General features: G+C 38.1%; 1 pseudogene; it reads right to left on the bottom strand.

The window, feature by feature from the left end:
* Positions 1-324: 324 nt before the first annotated feature.
* Positions 325-1,609, bottom strand: LOC119511528 (annotated as a pseudogene).
* Between the last annotated feature and the right edge of the window lie 8,902 nt (positions 1,610-10,511).

The following is a 10,511-nucleotide window of genomic DNA, read 5'->3' as shown; positions in this document are numbered from 1 at the left end:
GAACCAACCTTTTGTTTATTCTCAGTTGTTCTTCTATTCTTTTTTAAGATCTCTGATCTAATTTTAATTATTTCCTGTCTTTTGCTAACTTTGAATTTAGTTTGCTCTTGTTTTTCTAGTTCCTCAACATGAAAAATAAGATTGATTTGAGATTTTTTTTTTTTAAAGAGGCAAATGGTTTATTTGGTAAAAAGGAGTAAAAAGTTCTTAATTCCTCTTTTCTCTTCTTGTGGCTAAACTGAACTCTTGTAATTTAATGGAAGGCAGTACACAAGAATTTACTTGCAGACCTTGACCTTGTGCAGAAATGCAAAGATGCCTGAGTTACTGACTTGCAATTATTATTTTCTGTGTTGACCTGCCAACTGTTGTGCTTTCCAGTGTGTTAGCAGGTGCTGCATTCTTCTTGTTTTCAGGTTTCATGGCAGGAAACATAAGCACTTCCTTGATGTTATTGGAGGGTGTGAGGAACATGGTGATGTGGTTGATACGCATGTCCTAGCCAGCTGTTGGGGGCAGCCTGTATTTCAGGGTGATACAGAAGTTTTCATCTATGAACATGGTCATCATCACCGGTGGCCTTGGCCTGTTCTTCAAAACTTTGCCACTGCCACATGAGATTATTCAACTCAGTGTAGTCATTGTATGCTTCCTTCTTCATTATGAATTGCTCACAGCACTTTTTTCAACCCTCTTTAGAGTAGTGCCACTTGGCTAAAGATCTCGTTATCTGCAGGTGATCAGAGAAGAATGTAAGATTGATTCAGATCACCTCCAGGAACTCCCAGACAAACTTATCAAGGGCTGGCCATGGTCTGAGGTGGAGGGCATTCAACAGCCTTTGCCATGCAGATATCATCAAGAATTTAATGAGTTTCTTCAGTTTTGAAGAGGTTAGTTTCTGGCAGGTGATGAAAGTCTTGGCCACAGCTCCCCCTCAGATATATTCATAATGGGAGTTTCTATCTATAAGAATCCTAAGAAACTTTAGTTATATCATCCAAGAAACTTGTTATATATGTGATGATCATGAAATAGATGATAAATTGCTGCCTCACAAAGTCATTCAGGATTAAGTGTTCGTGTATCTCTGATGGTAATTGTGTTTCTTTGTCTTTGAGGCCAAAGTGAAGATGAGGTATCATATACAAGTAGGGAGAGCATATAGTGATCTCGTCGGGAATAATGTTCAGCTTACCCTTCTTAGTTTTCCCTGGATTTCCCTGAACTCCAATTATGTAACATTGTTTTGTGTCCACGCTCTCCTTCTTGGCACCCACACCATTGGTGGTGGTGGTGGTGTTAGCAGCAGCGACCTGATTTAGCTGTTACTCACTGTTTTTCAGCTTGGCCTCCTCTGCTAGTTACTTCTCAGCTTTCAGGCATCTCTTTAGCTCACTTTTATCAGAAAATGGCTTGTCCTTGGGAAGTGCTATGAAAGGAGCAAGTTGACCCTCTCACAGTTCCCTCTGATCCCACTGTGTCCAAGGGTTTGGTGCAGGAACTCCCTAACAAGCTTCAGCGCTGCTTACATCAACATGGCAGAATACCCTGTAACTAATTATTAACACCACTTCCTCAGTTTTGGCTCACCACCGTCCACTTTCATCTCAGCCCCCTGTACTGTGGTCAGCTTTCTCAGCTTAAAAAGGGACTCTTTCTCCTTTTTTAATTTAGGCATTTATAGCTATACATTTCCCTCTGGCCACTGCCTTTGCTGCATCCCATAAGTTTTGGTATGTTGGGTCCATTTTCATTTATCTCTAAGTATTTTCTAACTTCCTTTGTAATTTCTTATCTAACCCATTTGTTGTTTAAGTATGCTTAACAAACATGTTTGTAAATTTTCCAGTTTTCCTTCTTTTACTGATTTCTAGCTTCCTTCCATTGTGGTCAGAGAGGTTACATTTTATAATTTCAATATTTTTAAGTTTTTGTAGGTTTCTCTTGTGTCCTAACATGGTCTGTCCTAGAAGAGTGATGATCAGTGTGCACTTGAAAAGAATGTACCCTCCACCATTGTTGGGTGAAGTGTTTTATATATGTTGGCTAGATCTAGGTGGTTTATAATATTATTCAGGTCCTCAGTTTCCTTATTGATCTTCTGTTTAGATGTTCTATCTAGTGTTGAAAGTGGTAAACTGAAATTGCCAACAATTATTGCAGAACTATCTATTGCTCCCTTTAATTCTGACAATGTTTCCTTCATATATTTTGGTACTCTACTCTTAGGTGCATATGTATTTATATTTTTGTTTGTTTTTCTTAAGTTTTTTGGGGGGTGCGTATATATTTATAATTATTAAATCTTGTTGAGTTGACCCTTTTATCAATATATAATGTCCTTCTTTGTCTCTTGTAACAGTTGACTTAGTCTATTTTATCTGATATTAATATAGCCACCCACTCTTCTTTTGATTACTATTTGCATAAAATAGTTTTTCCATCCTCTCACTTTCAACCTCTTTGTATTTATGGATCTAAGATGGGTGTTTTGCCAACAGCATATATTGGGTCATGTTTCTTTATTCATTCTCCCAGTATCTGCTTTTTGATTGGAGTATTTAATCCATATGCATTCAGGGAAATTACTGACAAAGAAAGATTTATTTTTGCCATTTTGCCAATTGCTTTTTTTGTAATTCCTGTACCTTTTTTGTCCTCCTTCCCTCCATTAACTGCCTTTTTTGTTTAAATGATCTTTTATAATGAGCCACTTTGAATCACTTATCCATTCTGTTTAGATTTTTTAGATATTTTCCTTATGTTTACCGTTGGGATTACATTTAGCATACTGAGTCTTTTACAATTTAGTTTGTGTTGATTCCAACTTGACTTCAATAACCTACACAAACACAGTACCAACTTCCTCCATTCCTCCCTTTTATGTTGTTCATGTCACAAATTATATCTTCCTGCATTGTGTGCCCAGTCACAAAGATTTATTAAAAGTAAATACAGCATTACAAATGAAAAATGAAATTCTGGTATGTATATTTACCCATATTGTTACTAACACTGGAGATCTTTATTTCTTCATCCAGCATCAAGGTACTGTCTTGTGTCCTTTCCTTTCAACATGGAGGACTCCCTTTAGCATTTCCTGTAAGGCAGGTGTTCTGATTTGCTAAAGCTGCCGGAATGCAAAATACCAGAAATGGATTGGCTTTGACAATGGGGGTTTATTAGTTCACAAATTTACAGTTCTAAGGCATGAAGATGTCCCAATTAAGGCATCCATAAAACAATACCTTCTCTGAAGAAAGGCCAGTGGCATCTGGGGTTCCTCTGTCACAAGGAAAAGCACATGGTTGGAGTCTGCTGGGCCTCTCCCAGGGTTAACTTCTGGTTTCCGTTGCTTTCTCCAAAATATCTCTGGGCTTCTGTTTGAGCATCTCTCTCTTAGCTCCTGTGCATGCTCGCTTGTTTCTCCCAGGGCGTTTCTCTCTAAGCATCTGGGGGTCCTTTCTTAGCTTCTCCGGGGCAAACTCTGGATTTCATCTCTTAACTTCTCTCCTGGTTCTGATTTCAGTGGCTGTCTCCAAAATGTCTCTGGGTGTTTTCTCTCTAAGCGTCTCTGAGCTCTCTTCATAATGTCTCTGCCTTTTATCCTCTAATAGAGAATGCCAGTAAACTGATTAAGACCCATCTTGAATGGGTGTGGGTCACATCTCCTTGGAAATAATCTAACCAAAATGTCCCACCCACAATAGGTCTGCTCCCACAAGACTGGAATAAAAGAACTTGGCTTTACTGGGGTACATAATAGATTTAAACCAGCACAGCAGATCTAGTGGTAATAAACTCCCTCAGTCTTTGTTTGTCCAGAAATGTCTTAACTTCTTCCTTGTTTTTGAAGGACACTTTTGTCAGTTTATTAGGTAACAGTTTTTTTCTTTCAACACTTTAAATTTGTTCTCTCATTGTCCTCTGGCCTCCATGGTTTCTATTGAGAAATCAAATATTAATCTTGTTGAGGATCCCTTATGTGTGCCATGTTGCTTCTCTCTTGCTGTTTTTTCAGATTCTATCTTTGTCCTTGGCATTGGACAGTTTGATCATAACATATCTTGGTGTAGGATCTGTTTGGGTTCATCCTGCTTTGGTGTTCATTGAATATCTTGGGTTTGTATATTTATTAAATCTTTCATCAGATCTGGTAAGTTTTCTGCCATTACTTCTTCAGCTATTTTTTCTAGCCCTTTATCTCTCTCTCCTTCTTGGACTCCTATGATGTGTATATTGTTACACTTGATATGTCCCACAGTTTACCGAGGATCTGTTTATTTTTTTATTTTTTTCATTCTTTTATCTTTCTGCTCTTCAACGTGGACAGTTTCAATTGTTTTATCTTCGGGTTTGCCAATCCTTTCTTCTACTTTCTCCAGTCTGCTCTTGAACTCCTCCATTGAATTTTTCCATTCAGTTACTGTACTTTTGAGTTCCAGAATTTCCATTTGGTTCTTCTTTATAATTTCTATCTCATTATTGAAAAATATGTTGTTTTCCTGATTGCCTTTAGTCCTTTGTCCATGTTTTCCTTTAGTTCATTGATCCTATTTATGACCATTGTTCTAAGATCTTTGATCAGTAATTTCAGAGACTATGTCTCCTCTGGAGTATTTTCTGTCATACTTTTTTTTTTTTTTCCTGTGACTGGGCCATACTTTCCTGTCTCCTTGAATGTTCTGTGATTTTGTTGTTGTTGTAAACTGGACAGTCTGAGTACTATCTTCTGCTCACTCTGGAAATCTAGTTCTCAATCTTCAGTCTGCCAAACTAAGAAAAAGAAGGGGGGAAAAAAAGGAAAGAAAGAGAAAGGAAGCAGAAAAAGAAAAGGAAAAATACTAACAAACAGACAAAAACTCAAAGCCACACACACAAAATCCAAAGGAAAAATAATGAAATTCACTACCTCTCCAAGACTCTTGTTCTGTAACAGAAGGAAGCCAGAAGCTGCTGCTTTAGAGGCCAGAACCTAGGCCAGTATCTCTGCTTATTTCTCAGGGATCTGCCAGACCCAAAAATATGAAACAAAGAAATAAAAAAACAAAAAACAAAAAAAACCAATTACCCAGAAAAAGAGACAGAGGTGCACTGGCTCTTTGTGTATCTATGGATGCTGTTGTAAGGCCAGAAAATGCTTCTTTTGTGAGAAACCAAAGTTACTGTCTGCCCTTAGCCATCATGGATCCACCAGACTAAACAACATAAAAAAGAGAAGAAACCCAACCAGTTAAAAAGTGCACTGGGTCTTTAAGTCCTGGATAGATGCTCGTGTGAGACCAGAAGCCGCTGCTGCAGAGAGGGCTGAGATCAAACCAGAGTCTATGCTGTGCCCTCAGGGATCTGCCAGAACAGGAAAAGACCCACACACAGCAGTAGGGGAAAAAAAAAAAATAACACTAGCTCTTTACATCCTGGTGGATGCTGGTGGGAGACTGGAAGTGCTGCTGCACTGAGGGCCTGAACCAAGGCCAGCTTCTATGCTGCTCCCTTAGGGATACCCAGTTGGACCCCAATCCTCAACCCCAAGTCAGAAAAGGAGGTTTTCTCTGCCAACCCTGGTCCCAGCTGGCTCCTCCTGGAATCCACGCTGCATTGCCACAGCTGCAGCTATTACCACAGCTGCTGCTGCCTGGGGGTGAGCATTGAAGGCTTGTAACTGGTTCATGCTTTCACTTATAAAAGCTGAATTCTTGGCAGCCTCTTGCTTCCTCTGGTACGCCTTTAGTTGTTCTAAATGTACATTCTGGTTCCAGAGTTATCACCTAGTTAATTCCTGTCTCTTTTTCTAGCTTTTCATTTTTCTGGTAGAGGCAGCAATTTGTGTAACTTCCTACTCCACCCTTTTGCTCCTGTGTTCTCCCTTTTTTTCTTTCTCTAAATGTCCATATCTAATCCACCAGCAGTCCTTGGCCATTCCAATTCTTGAATTCTTCCTCTTCTGTCTTTACTACAACTACTTTATTCCAGTGCTTCCCAATGGGGCTGTGCTTTCAACAGTGGTTGCCCCCCAATAATAATAAATTTGATAATTAACTTTTCCAAGTCTGCAAAGTAGGTTGTTGGAATTTTGATTGGAATTGCATTGAATCTGTAGATCAATTTGGGTAGGATTGACATTTTAACGACATTTAGCCTTCCTATCCATGAACACAGAATATCTTTCCATCTCTTTAGGTCCCTTTTTATTTCTTTAGTAAAGTTAGGTAATTTTCTATGTAGTAGTCTTTTACATCCTTGGTTTAATGTATTCCTAAGTACTTGATTTTTTTAGTTGCCATTGTGAATGGAATCTTTTTTTTGAGTGTCTCTTCAGTTAGGTCATTTCTGGTGTATAGGAACACTATTGACTTAGGTGTTAATCTTGTATCCTACCACTTGGTTGCATTTATTAGGTCAAGTAGCTTGTCAGTTTCTCAGGGTTTTCCAAATATAGGATCATATCATCTGCAAATAAAGACAGTTTTACTTCTTCCTTTCCAATTTGGATGCCTTTTGTTTCTTTATCTTGCTGGATTCCTCTGGCTAGAACTTCTAGCACAATGTTGAATAATAGTGGTGAGAGCAGGTGTGCCAGTTTGAATTATTATGTCCCTCAAATGCCATTCTCTTTGATGTAATCTTGTGTGGGCAGACCTATCAGTGTTAATTAGACTGTAATTCTTTGAGTGTTTCATGGAGATGCGTCCCACCCAACTGTGGGTGATGACTCTGATTGGATAATTTCCATGGAGGTATTGGCCCGCCCATTCAGGGTGGGTCTGAATTAAATTACTGGAGCACTGTATAAGATCAGACGAAGGAGCAAGCTTGCTACAGCCAAGAGGGCACTGAAGAATGCACGGAAGCTGAGAGAGTAGCTGCAGATGAGAGACAGTTGGAAGACGGCTGTTGAAAGCAGACTCTTGCTCTGGAGAAGGTAAGAGAGGACAAACACCCCAAGAGCAACTAAGAGTGACATTTCTGAGGAACTGCAGCCTAGAGAGGAATGTTCTGGGAGAAAGCCATTTTGAAACCAGAACTTGGGAGCAGATGCCAGCCACGTGCCTTCCCAGCTAACAGAGGTTTTCCAGCCATCCTCCAGTGAAGGTACCTGATTGTTGATGACTTACCTTGGACACTTTATGGCCTTAAGACTGTAACTTGGTAACCAAATAAACCCCCTTTAGAAAAACCAATCCATTTCTGGTGTTTTGCATCCCAGAAGCATTAGCAAACTAGAACAGTGGGCATCCTTGTCTCTCGTTCCTGATCTTAGAGTGAAGGCTTTCTGTCTCTTGCCATTGAATACTATACTGGCTATGGATTTTTTTCATATATGCCCTTTATGATACTGAGGAAGTTCTCTTCAATTCCTACCTTTGGAAGTGTTTTTATCAAAAAAGGATACTCAATTTTGTCGAATGCTTTTTCAGCATATTGAGATGATCATTTGATTTTTCCCTTTTGATCTGTTAATGTGTTGTATTACACTGATTGATTTTCTTATGGTGAACCACATAAAGATGCCTGGAATGAACCCTACTTGCTCATGGTATATGATTCTTTTAATGTGCCTTTGGATTCGATTTGTAAGTATTTTGTTGAGAATTTTTAAATCTATATTGATTAGGGAGATTGGCCTGTAGTTTTCCTTTCTTGTAAGCATCTTTATCTGATTTGGTATTACAGTGATGTTGGATTCATAAAATGAGTTAGGCAGTGTTCCATTTTCTTCAATTTTTTGAAAGTTTAAGTAGGATTGGTGTCAATTCTTTTTGGAAAGTTTGTAGAATTCCCCTGTAAAGCCATCTGGCCCTGGGCTTTTATTTGTAGGAAGCTTTTTGATGACTGATTGGATCTCTTTGCTTGTGATTGGTTTGTTGAGGTCTTCTATTTGTTCTCTGGTCAGTCTAGGTTGTTCATGTGTTTCCAGGAAATTATCCATTTCCCCTAAATTATCTAGTTTGTTGGCATACAGTTGTTCATAGTATCCTCTTAGGATTTTTTTAATTTCTTCAGGATCCACAGTAATGTCTCCTCTCATTTATTATTTTGTTTATTTGGGTCTTCTCTCTTTTTAACTTTGTCAGTCTAGCTAAGGGCTTGTCAATCTTGTTGATCTTCTCAAAGAACCAACTTTTGGTTTTATTTATTCTCTCTATTGTTTTTTTATTCTCCATATCATTTATTTCTGCTTTAATCCTTGTTATTTCTTTTCTTGTACTTGCTTTAGGATGAGTTTGCTATTCATTTTCTAGCTTCTTCAATTGTACCATTAGTTCTTTTGATTTTAGCCCTGTTTTCCTTTTTAATGTATGCATTTGGAGCTATAGATTTCCCTCCCAATACTGCCTTCACTGCATCCCATAAGTTTTGGTATGTTGTGTTCTCGTTGTCATTTGTCTCTAGGTATTTAGCAGTTTCTCTTGCAATGTCGTCTTTAACCCACTGATTGTTTAGAAGTGTGTTGTTTAACCTCCTGATGTTTGTGAATGTTCTAGAATGTTGATGGTTATTGACTTCTAGTTGTATTCCACTGTGATCAGAGATGTGCTTTGAATAATTTCAGTCTTTTTAAATTTATTGATGTTGTTTTATGCCCCAGCATATGATCTATCCTGGAGAAAGTTCTGTGAGCACTAGAGAAGAATGTATATCCTGATAATTTGGGATGAATGCTCTATATATGTCTGTTGTCTAATTCATTTATTACATTGTTTAGGTTCTCAGTTTCCTTATTGGTCCTCTGTCTGATTGATCTGTCTATAGGAGAGAGTGATGAATTGAAGTCTCCCACAGAAATTGTGGAAACATCTATTGCTTCCTTCCGTTTTGCCAGTGTTTGCCTCATGTACTTTGGAGCACCTTGATTGGGTGCATAAATATTTATGATTGTTATTTCTTTTTGGCAAATTGTCCCTTTTATTAGTATATAATGTCCGTCTTTTTCTCTTATGACATTCTTGCATTTAAAGTCCATTTTATCTGAAATTAATATTGCTACCCCTGCTTTCTTTTGGCTCTAGCTTGCATGGAATATTTTTTTCCATCCTTTCACTTTCAGTTTCTTTGTGTTTCTGGGTCTAAGGTGAGTCTCTTGTAAGCAACATATTTTTTTAAATTCATTTTTATTGAGATATATTCACATACCATGCAGTCATACAAACGTACATCCAGTTGTTCATAGTACCATTATATAGTTGTGCGTTCATCACCAAAATTAATGTTTGAACATTTTCGTTACCACACACACAAAAATAATAAGAATGAAAATTAAAGTGAAAAAGAACGATTAAAGTAAAAAAGAACACTGGGTGTTTTTTTGTTTCTTTGTTTTTTGCCCCCATTTTTCTACTCATCCATCCATACACTGGACAAAGGGAAGTGTGGTCCATATGGCTTTCCCAATCTCATTGTCACCCCTCATAAGCTACATTTTTATACAATTGTCTTCAAGATTCATGGGTTCTGGGTTGTAGTTTGATAGTTTCAGGTATTTACTGCTAGCTATTCCAATTCATTAGAACCTAAAAAGGGTCGTCTGTATTGTGTGTAAGAGTGCACACCAGAGTGACCTCTCGGCTCCTTCTGGAATCTCTCAGCCACTGAAGCTTATTTCATTTCCTTTCACATCCCCCTTTTGGTCAAGAAGATGTTCTGCATCCGTTGATGTCGGGTCTAGATTCCTCCTTGGGAGTCATATTCCATGTTGTAAGCAACATATTGATGGTTCATATTTTTTAATCCGTTCTGCCGTTCTGTATCTTTTAATTGGGGAGTTTCATCCATTCACATTCAATGTTATTACTGTGAAGGCAGTTCTTGATTCAGCCATCTTATCCTTTGGTTTTTATTTGTAAGGTGTATTTTTTCCCTGTCTCTTTATTTCCTTTAAGGTACAGGTCCCTTACTAAAGCTCTTCCATTCTGTGCCCTTCTCCAGACCTCTCTCTCCTTTCTTTTTCTTTTTTCTCAGCTGGTAGAGGTCCCTTGAGCATTTCTTGTAGGGCAGGTCTCTTGTTAGCAAATTTTCTCAGCATTTATTTGTGAAAATTTTAAGCTCTCTCTCAATTTTTAAGAAGAGCTTTGCTGGATAAAGAATTCTTGGCTGCCAATTTTTCTCTTTCAGAATTTTAAATATGTCATACCACAGCCTTCTTGCCTCCATGGTGCCCACTGAATAGTCGCTACTTAGTCTTATGTTGTTTCCCTTGTATCTGGTGAATCACTTCTCTCTTGCTGCTTTCAGAACTTTATCCTTCTCTTCAAAATTTGACAGTCTGATCAAAATATGGCTTGGAATGGGTTTATCTGGATTTATTCTATTTGGAATTCGTTGTGCATCTTTGATTTCCATATTTATGTCATTTAACAGGGTTGGGAAGTTTTCTCCAACAATTTCTTTGGATATTCTTCCTAGTCTCTATGCTTCTTTTCCCCTTCTGGAACACCAATGATTCTTAATATTTGTGTGCTTCATGTTGGCCATCATTTCCCTGAGATCCATTTCAAATTTTTCGATTT

The sequence above is a fragment of the Choloepus didactylus genome, chromosome 2, assembly GCF_015220235.1.
Source record: "Choloepus didactylus isolate mChoDid1 chromosome 2, mChoDid1.pri, whole genome shotgun sequence".
Classification (NCBI taxonomy): Eukaryota; Metazoa; Chordata; class Mammalia; order Pilosa; family Megalonychidae; genus Choloepus; species Choloepus didactylus.
Note: the sequence above shows the minus strand (reverse complement) of the source record. Positions and strands in the feature narration are given on the sequence as shown.